Source organism: Brachyhypopomus gauderio, unplaced genomic scaffold (assembly GCF_052324685.1).
Source record: "Brachyhypopomus gauderio isolate BG-103 unplaced genomic scaffold, BGAUD_0.2 sc808, whole genome shotgun sequence".
NCBI lineage: Eukaryota > Metazoa > Chordata > Actinopteri > Gymnotiformes > Hypopomidae > Brachyhypopomus > Brachyhypopomus gauderio.
This window is the reverse complement of record NW_027507628.1, coordinates 1-10,000: the sequence shown is the minus strand read 5'-3', so window position 1 is coordinate 10,000 and position 10,000 is coordinate 1. Positions and strand designations below refer to the sequence as shown.

The following is a 10,000-nucleotide window of genomic DNA, read 5'->3' as shown; positions in this document are numbered from 1 at the left end:
CTCTTTCTCTCTCTCTCTCTTCCTCCCCCTCTCTCTCTTTTTCTCTCTCTCTCCCCTCCTCTCTCTCCCTCTCTCTCTCTATCCCTCTCTCTCTCTCTCATGGTGTGTGTGGTGCTCTTTCTGATCAGGTGCCAGCAGGCAGGCTGAAGGTGCTTGTTTCTCAGCATTTGGTGCAGTGCTAATTGATTGACTTCATCAGTGCTGTCATGTGTGTGTGTGTGTGTGTGTGTGTGTGTGTGTGTGTGTATGTGTGTGTGTGTGTGTGTGTGTGTGTGTGTGAGAGAGAGAGAGAGGTTGGGGGCTTCGGGGGTACTGGTGCATTCCAGTTGTGGAGTCTGCCATAGACATTGCTGTCTAGACCTGCTCTGTTGGTTTTGACAGAACCACTAATCACATTAAATAATCAATCAGTTACTGAGACTGAGATCAATTAAACACTACTAAACAGAGAAGAAATAAGAGAGACTGTCTTTGTGAGTCTGTGCATGTGTATGTGCAGCTGTTTAATTAGAGGCAAGCAGGTAGGCTCAAGGGGTTTTGTTTCTGAAAACTTGGTGCAGTGTTAATTGATTGACTTCATCAGCACTGCTGTGTGTGTGTGTGTGTGTGTGTGTGTGTGTGTGTGTGTGTGTGGTGTTAGCTGCAAGGGCCCAGGGCTTGGGATCACCTCTATTAGGAACAGCAAATCCAAACATCCAGAGTCTGACCTCTGCTCTATCAGGAACTGCATGCTGTCACCCGATTCTGATCTCTGCTCCGTCAGAAACAGCATGCTGTCCCCCGAGTCTGATCTCTGCACAGTCAGGAACAGCAAGCTGTCCTCCAAGTCTGATCTCTGCATATTCAGGAACAGCATGTTGTCCCCCGAGTCTAATCTCTGCTCCATCAGGAACAGCATGCTCTCCCCCAAGTCTGATCTCTGCTTAGTGAGGAACAGCATGTTGTCCCCCGAGTCTGATCTCTGCTCAGTCAGGAACAGCATAATGTTCCCAGAGTCTGATCTCTGCACAGTGAGGAACAGCATGTTGTCCCCCGAGTCTGATCTCTGCTCAGTCAGGAACAGCATAATGTTCCCAGAGTCTGATCTCTGCTCCGTCAGGAACAGCATGATGTTCCCCGAGTCTGATCTCTGCTCAGTCAGGAACAGCATGATGTTCCCTGAGTCTGATCTCTGTGCAGTCAGGAACAGCATGTTGTCCCCCGAGTCTGATCTCTGCTTAGTCAGGAACAGTATAATGTTCCCAGAGTCTGATCTCTGCTCCGTCAGGAACAGCATGATGTTCCCCGAGTCTGATCTCTGTGCAGTCAGGAACAGCATGTTGTCCCCCGAGTCTGATCTCTGCTCAGTCAGGAACAGCATGATGTTCCCTGAGTCTGATCTCTGCTCAAACAGGAACAGCATGCCCTGAAGGCTCCTAGCCTGATCACTTATGTGCCTCCAGGAGCAGAATGCCCTAAAGGCTCTGATGCTGATGTGTCCTGAAGGGCAGGACTGACTGCCCCCCTGGCTGATCTGAGCCCTTGGCCAGACTGAGAAGCTCATAGCTGAGATTGCCTAAGGCTATTCAGTTTTAACTACAGAAGGTTGACGTTCATAGACTCAAGATTGCCCTCCCTTATCTTTTATCCACACACACACACACACACACACACACACACACACACACACACACACACACACACACACACACACACACACCTTGACTCTGCTCTTCCTCATTAGCCATATGCTTCTTGATGACTTGTCAGGTGAGCAAGTCCTTCCTTCCTGTCTTCCCTGAGTGTGTGTGTGTGTGTGTGTGTGTGTGTGTGTGGAAAGAGAGAATGGGGCTTGATCACATACTGATTACCTACCCAAGGTTTGCTGGGTTTGATTTGAGCTCTTCTGGAGTCATTACTCTTCTGGAGTTCTTAACGCGTTACAGTGCACGTGAGGCAGGATTCCTGGCCTGAGTGGCCTCTGGTTCACTACTGCTTTACACAGTACAGGTTGTGTCTATCCGTGTGCACGTACACGTGTGTGCACGTGTGTGTTGGCACATGAATGTGATGTGAAGTGACTTGTGTTGTGCAAAATCTAAAGATAAAGGGAAAAAATGGTAGTGAAGCAAATTATTTTTGAAGTTGAGAAATGGAACGTGTGAATCGCAAGCTGTCAAGTAGCGGGGTGGTGTGTGTGTGTGTGTTGGGGGGGCTGCATGAGCAGGTGTGTGTTTTTAAGGAAGGCGAAGGGTTCGAATGGCGTCCTACCCTCTTTAGTGTGTGTACACTGGATGTGTTATGGTGTTAATTGGACAGATATAAATCAGACCTGCCAGTCGGCCTGTCTGTCACTATCATTCTCACACATATGTAAGTGTCAAAAGAGCACTCGCACACACACACACACACACACACACACACATACACACACACACACGCACGCACACGCCACACACACACACACACACACACACACACACACACACACACATACACACCCTTTCCTACCACAGCAGTGTTTTTAAGAGATCAGCTTATCAGTTTAGTTATGTCATCATTGCTGGCTTTTCATTAGTTGATTTAGGGCTGAACGATTTTGGAAAATAATCTAATTGCAATTTTTTATCTATAAATTGCGATTGCGATTTAAAATCGCGATTTTTTCCCAATTGTTCCACTTCAGGAAACTCTGTTTCGGCATTTTTTATACAGCTCAGATACAGGGTTGCCGGGGGGGTGTGTGTGTAAAAAATGGACTAAATTTAATTATTATTATATCGTGATCGATCGATCGCCTGTGGTTGGCGCCAGAGCGAACTACTAACTTTTTAGTCTAAGACGCTCAATGCGTGAGAGTTGGCAACCCTGCAGGTATAGCAACTTGGCTAAAATATGTGCGTGAGGGCATTTGGTAGCGCATATCCAGTGTGTTTAACAAAGCCATGAAGCCGGGATTGTTCACTACATTAAAGGACATCATGTCTTTCACTATGAACTCCGTTACTGCCCGAGTTATTTCAGCGTGCCGCTTCCAATTATATCCATAAGGAGTTACACTTTCAAACGGTTCGGTCAGTGAACCCTGTCTGCTGGACCGCGGTCAAGCTATCCGCGCTTTCGCGATTCATCCGTGCTTTAAATCTTATTGCACCCTATATGCGTGATTTTACGGTATTTTGCTGCTCACCGCATACTAAAGCTGTATAAGCACAGAGAAACACTTTTGCGTATTTGAAGATGCAGCACTGGTCGTTGGCATTTTAGCCTTACAAATAATGAGGCTTTGTGGTGTTTTTTTAATGCTGAAGAAGGTTTGTAGTGTTTCCTCGTCGTAGCGACAGTAGCAAGGCACGTTTTACACAGTACCTGACGATGAGCAGCATCTTTTAAAAGTCAAAGTAATTTCACACAACTGATGTGCTGCCCCTCTTTGGTATTAGACTTTCAGTAGTGTCAGCTTCTGTCGAGCCTGAAGCCATTGTGCAACAAGTTAAAGTGCGCTGTGTTACTCACTTCTCCACCTCCCTGCCTCTGCTCGGGTTTGCTCCGTTCGTCCTCGGCTCGGCTCGCTCCCAAGTCACGTGACCAGTTTAAATCGCAGCCTGTGCGATTAGACAATCGCGTTTTTAAAAATCGCGAAATTATTGCAAATGCAATTAATCGTTCAGCCCTAAGTTGATTATATTCATATTATATACCAATCTATGTGTAATATGTTCATGAACATTTCTGCATTTGTGCATTATGATAAACTGAGTTGCATTGTGTCTGTTAAGCAGAGGTTGTGAATTGATTGGCTGGTCTGGTTATGTGTGGACTGGTCTGGTTATGTGTGCACTGGATGTGTTGACCTCCACTGGGATGTGTTGACCTAACCTGGGATGTGTTGAACCTCCACTGGGATGTGTTGACCTAACCTGTGTTGTGTTGACCTGCACTGGGTTGTGTTGACCTGCACTGGGTTGTGTTGACCTCCACTGGGTTGTGTTGACCTATACATGGAATATGTTGACCTGCACTGGGTTGTGTTGACCTTCCACTGGATGTGTTGACCTCACTGGGATGTGTTGACCTGCACTGGGTTGTGTTGACCTGCACTGGGTTGTGTTGACCTATACTGGGATATGTTGACCTCCTCGGGACTGTGTTGACCTCCACTGGGTTGTGTGACCTCCACTGGGTTGTGTTGACCTATACTGGGATATGTTGACCTACACTGGGTTGTGTTGACCTGCACTGGGGTTGTGGTTGACCTCCAACTGGGTTGTTGTGTTGACCTCCACTGGGTTGTGTTGACCTATACTGGGATATGTTGACCTGCACTGGGATGTGTTGACCTATACTGGGATGTGTTGACCTCCACTGGGTTGTGTTGACCTATACTGGGATATGTTGACCTGCACTGGGTTGTGTTGACCTGCACTGGGTTGTGTTGACCTCCACTGGGTTGTGTTGACCTATACTGGGATGTGTTGACCTCCACTGGGTTGTGTTGACCTATACTGGGATGTGTTGACCTCAACTGGGTTGTGTTGACCTATACTGGGATGTGTTGACCTATACTGGGATGTGTTGACCTCCACTGGGTTGTGTTGACCTGCACTAGGTTGAGGTGGGATGAATAAGCTTCATGAATAAGCGAAGGCTCATATAGGCGTGGCCTCGATATGTAAATGAGCTGCATAGATCTTTTTTTCCATGACTCCTCCGTCCGCCTTTCTGTCTGTAAGTGCCCGTTTGCTGTAGGGATGTAGCTGAAGCGGCCGGTGTCAGTTGGCACGGAGGCAGTCGAGTGTCTCTGAAGTGCCTGTCAGCATCTGAGCATATTTCAGCCCGGCGTGTATGTGTAAATATCTGTTGTAAGGCGTGTTTGCTTGAGAAGGGAATAACTAACTTTAGTACTAGAAATACTTGGAGATGGAAGTGTGTGTGTGTGTGTGTGTGTGTGTGTGTGTGTGTGTGTGTGACTAAACTGCTGACCTCAGGCCTTTTTTTAAAATTATCAGCAGTTTTAGTATTTCACTCCTGAATCGTTTGCTTCATTTCCCAAGAGATGACCAAATCTCAGCAGTCCACCATGAATGATCACAGGTGTTTAGTAATGACACTACGAGATAACTAATTTCGCTGAACTTTAATCTCTCTACTTTAAAATGTCCACTGCATGGTGTCTGTGGGTGTGTGCGTGTCATCTGTGCCTACACAACTCCAGAACCGGACCAGCCTCTCCCAATCCACACGTGTTCTGGTGTGCTTGTGTACACGACTGTGACACCATGTGAACACGTGTTTGATGCTTCATTAGTATATTGGGTGGGTGGGGTTGAGTTGTATTGTTTACTTAAGTGACCTCTCTGACCTTTCCAAGTTGTGGCCCCACCCCCCCCCACTAACAGACCCCAATCACCTCACAGACTTGTTCTGCAAAGAGGAGGTTGTCATGGTTACGAGCGGCGGACAGATTCACAGCCCCCGCTACCCAAACGCATACCCCCAGAAACCTCCTGCTGTCATGGAAACTGGTCTCCCCCCCGCACACACGCATTCTGCTGGAGTTTGACAGACAGTTTGGACTGGAGGAACCGGAGAACCACGTGTGTAGGTGAGGAGGGCCAAGTGGGTGGGTGAGTGAGTGGGTGTGTGTGTGGGTGGGTGAGTGGGTGTGTGTGTGGGGGGGGTAGTGGGTGGATGTGTGGGGGGGGTAGTGGGTGGATGTGTGGGGGGGGGGGTAGTGGGTGGATGTGTGGGGGGGGTAGTGGGTGGATGTTTGGGGGGTAGTGGATGGATGTGTGGGGGGTAGTGGGTGTATGTGTGGGGGGGGTAGTGGGTGGATGTGGGGGGGGGGTAGTGGGTGGATGTGTGGGGGGGTAGTGGGTGGATGTGTGGGGGGGTAGTGGGTGTATGTGTGGGGGGGGTAGTGGGTGGATGTGTGGGGGGGTAGTGGGTGTATGTGTGGGGGGGGTAGTGGGTGGATCTGTGGAGGGTAGTGGGTGTATGTGTGGGGGGGGTAGTGGGTGGATGTGGGGGGGGGTAGTGGGTGGATGTGGGGGGGGTAGTGGGTGGATGTGTGGGGGTAGTGGGTGTATGTGTGGGGGGGGTAAGTGGGTGGATGTGTGGGGGGGGGTAGTGGGTGGATGTGTGGGGGGGTAGTGGGTGTATGTGTGGGGGGGTAGTGGGTGGATGTGTGTGGGGGGTAGTGGGTGGATGTTTGGGGGGGTAGTGGGTGGATGTGTGGGGGGGTAGTGGGTGGATGTGGGGGGGTAGTGGGTGTATGTGTGGGGGGTACTGGGTGGATGTGGGGGGGGTAGTGGGTGGATGTGTGGGGGGGGTAGTGGGTGGATGTGGGGGGGGGTAGTGGGTGTATGTGTGGGGGGGTAGTGGGTGTATGTGTGGGGGGTAGTGGGTGTATGTGTGGGGGGGTAGTGGGTGGATCTGTGGGGGGTAGTGGGTGTATGTGTGGGGGGTAGTGGGTGGATGTGTGGGGGGGTAGTGGGTGTATGTGTGGGGGGGTAGTGGGTGTATGTGTGGGGGGTAGTGGGTGGATGTGTGTGGGGGGTAGTGGGTGGATGTGTGGGGGGGTAGTGGGTGTATGTGTGGGGGGGTAGTGGGTGGATGTGGGGGGGGGGTAGTGGGTGGATGTGGGGGGGGGGGTAGTGGGTGGATGTGGGGGGGGGGGTAGTGGGTGGATGTGGGGGGGGGTAGTGGGTGGATGTGTGGGGGGTAGTGGGTGTATGTGTGGGTGGGGTAGTGGGTGTATGTGTGGGGGGTAGTGGGTGTATGTGTGGGGGGTAGTGGGTGTATGTGTGGGGGGGTAGTGGGTGGATGTGTGGGGGGGTAGTGGGTGTATGTGTGGGGGGTAGTGGGTGGATGTGGGGGGGGGGTGGTTGGGGGGGGGGGTAGTGGGTGGATGTGTGGGGGGGTAGTGGGTGGATGTGGGGGGGGGGGGGGTAGTGGGTGTATGTGTGGGGGGGGTAGTGGGTGGATGTGTGGGGGGGTAGTGGGTGGATGTGGGGGGGTAGTGGGTGTATGTGTGGGGGGGGGGTAGTGGGTGGATGTGTGGGGGGGTAGTGGGTGGATGTGGGGGGGGGGTAGTGGGTGTATGTGTGGGGGGGGTAGTGGGTGGATGTGTGGGGTGGGTAGTGGGTGTATGTGTGGGGGGGTAGTGGGTGGATGTGGGGGGGGTAGTGGGTGGATGTGTGGGGGGGTAGTGGGTGGATGTGTGGGGGGTAGTGGGTGTATGTGTGGGGGGGTAGTGGGTGGATGTGGGGGGGGGGTAGTGGGTGGATGTGTGGGGGGGTAGTGGGTGGATGTGGGGGGGGGGTAGTGGGTGGATGTGGGGGGGTAGTGGGTGGATGTGTGGGGGGTAGTGGGTGGATGTGGGGGGGGTAGTGGGTGGATGTGTGGGGGGGGTAGTGGGTGGATGTGTGGGTTGCTAAGTAGGTGGATGGGACAGGCATCGGTTTCATCTTTGTGCAGGGTTGGGTGATTTTAACATTAGGTGTGTGTGTGTGTGTGTGTGTGTGTGTAGATATGACTTTGTGGAGGTGGAGGACATACTGGAGAGCAGCAGTATAATCTGGGGTCGCTGGTGTGGAAAACAGGTCCCCAGTCCCATCACCTCCAAAACCAACCACATGAAAATCACCTTCAAGTCGGACGACTTCTTCGTGGCCAAGCCGGGCTTTAAGCTCTGCTACCAGCTCTTGGTAAGTTCCTCCAAGTAATGTGACCTCATCAGCTCATTGAGTATCTCTGTGTGATGACGCTGACCTTTGACCCTGAGCATGGTGGACCCTGGCTGCAGTAGTTAAACCCCCTGCACTACAGCACACGTCAGTCTTTTGCCAGTGCAAGTCTCCAGTCTCCAGAGTGTGTGTGTGGACGGGGGGTGAGTGTGTATGAGTGTGTGTGTGTGTGTGTGTGTGTGTGTGTGTGTGTGTGTGTGTGTGTGTGTGTGTGTTTGTGTGTGATATCACCTTGGCAGGTGTTCAGGACTCGAGCAAATGTGTCTGTTCCAGTGATCTTCTGCACCTCCCTGTGTCTCTTCTGGTGGTTAATAGTAGATGTTAATAGTAGATGTTAATAGTAGATGGTCAGATAGTGGATTCTACTCACATCTTTTTTTTTATCATGAAATTGTACAAATATCTATGTCGTGCGTGCAATACAACTGTGACGCTTTTATTTTGAAAGCACTACGTTTGTGTTAATTCCGTGTGGACGTACCTGCGTGTGTGTGTGAGTTGTGCGAGAAACACTGTAGGTGATCAGCGACAAGTTAAGGCTGAATTTATACTTTCGTTGCGAACGTTGCACCTTGCGCGAACCTCCGCAAACGGCGGAAAATTTACGTGACGAATTTTGAAAAGTGCTGGAATTTAGGCTAAAGTACTTGAAAATGCTTGAAATTGTAACTGTATTTCGATTCACAACAAATAGCTGACTGAATAGGGGGGTATTCCAGAAAGCGGGTAAGTAAACTCCGAGTCAGCTGGGAAATATTGAAATGGACCTTGAAAGTGCCATAGAAGTGCTTTAAAGCTAGGTTTAAGCCAGGTTTATACTTGACGCGGTGCGAGGGTCCGCGCGGCGAAAATTATGTAATCGCGGAGGCGGAGGGCCTCACGCGCTGTTCATTCGCAAGGTCGTGCACCTCTCGAACTTTGTGCGCGCGCCGCGCTTCAGTGCAATGAACAAAGTCATGTTTGCAGGGTTCATACACCTTTATATGGTGGAATTAAAGCACTTGTACGTCACTTTCAAGGTCCATTTCAATATTTCCCAGCACGTTAAACTTAATTAAGTTAAATATTTATACATATATTCGAAATTATCCAAAATAATTCACTTTTTTATCACATTATTTAATTGTTATTTTCAAAACGCCCAATCTTAACGTCTTCACGTTCTCTCATGTTTCGTCCTGGAATTACAAGAGGCTCGTATTTGTTAACGTAATACAAGAAAACTTCATTCAGATGGCTATTTGTTGTGAAACTAAGTAGTTACAATTTCAAACATTTTCAAGTATTTAGCCTAAATTCCAGCACTTTTCAAATCTGAAACAAAAAGCAACATTAAAATTGGTCAGGTAAATGTTCCTTCCCATGTTTTTGAGGGGTGTTTCTTTATACCAACACACATCGTTTCGGAGAACACTGCACAGAATGTGACGCGGCAAGTATAAATGCCTCCGCTGTTCGCGGAAGTTTGCGTGAGGTGGGCGGAGCCACTGTGATGACGTCATTATTGTTTGTGTGGCCCTCTGACACAATTCAGGTTTCTCATTTGGCCCCTTGTAAAAATTAATTGCCCACCCCTGTCTTAAGCCATTCCTTGGTAGTTTTGCTGGAATGCTTGTTGTCTTGTTGCATAATCCATTTCCATTCCGGCTTCAACTCCCTGACTGATGGCAGGTGATTCTGCTCAAGAGTTTGTTGAGAGGCTTGAGGATTGATGCTTCCAGAAGCTTCCTTCTAGCAACTCTCCCATGAATACCATGTCTATTGATTTTTCGCCTGATTCTAGATGCATGTACATTTATCCCAGCTGCTGACGGAGTGAGGTCTATAACGCTCTGGAGGTGATGTGTGAGTTGTCCTTTACCTGAATTATTATTTTTGCTTGAATTATTGCTTCTTGGTGTTTTGATGGTCGTCCACTTGTGGGCGGAGTAGCGGTGATGCTGACAGGCCTCCATTTGTAAATGATTCGTCTTACGGTGGATGTAGCTGGAATCTTGTGGGTTTCCCCAGACTGAGGGGCTGTCACCACCTTCTTCCTGATGTCCTCACATGGTCTGTTCCCTCTCAGCACTGTTGAGCTGTGTGCTTTATGCCTTGGCATGGTTTCATCTCACTCTTAAGCATTGTGGCTCAAATCCTCTCCCAATAATGTCTCATTTGCTTGTTCTGCTTAATTGCTAAATTGAGCAGTAACGTGTTTCAAATGAGTCTTTCACCTATTTGACTTTACCAATGAGGCTGTGGTTCATTTAGTTTTGCACAGGGCTCTGATT

At 49.6% G+C, this 10,000-nt stretch overlaps 1 long non-coding RNA gene across 1 annotated transcript in view; it reads left to right on the top strand.

The window, feature by feature from the left end:
* LOC143508154 (uncharacterized) overlaps nt 1-7,644 on the top strand; it is a 14,382-nt gene extending 6,738 nt beyond the window's left edge. The window contains exons 2-3 of the long non-coding RNA XR_013129208.1: nt 5,397-5,584; nt 7,511-7,644. This is a non-coding gene — a long non-coding RNA (uncharacterized LOC143508154). The remainder of the gene's footprint in view (nt 1-5,396; nt 5,585-7,510) is intronic.
* The last annotated feature ends 2,356 nt before the right edge of the window (nt 7,645-10,000 follow it).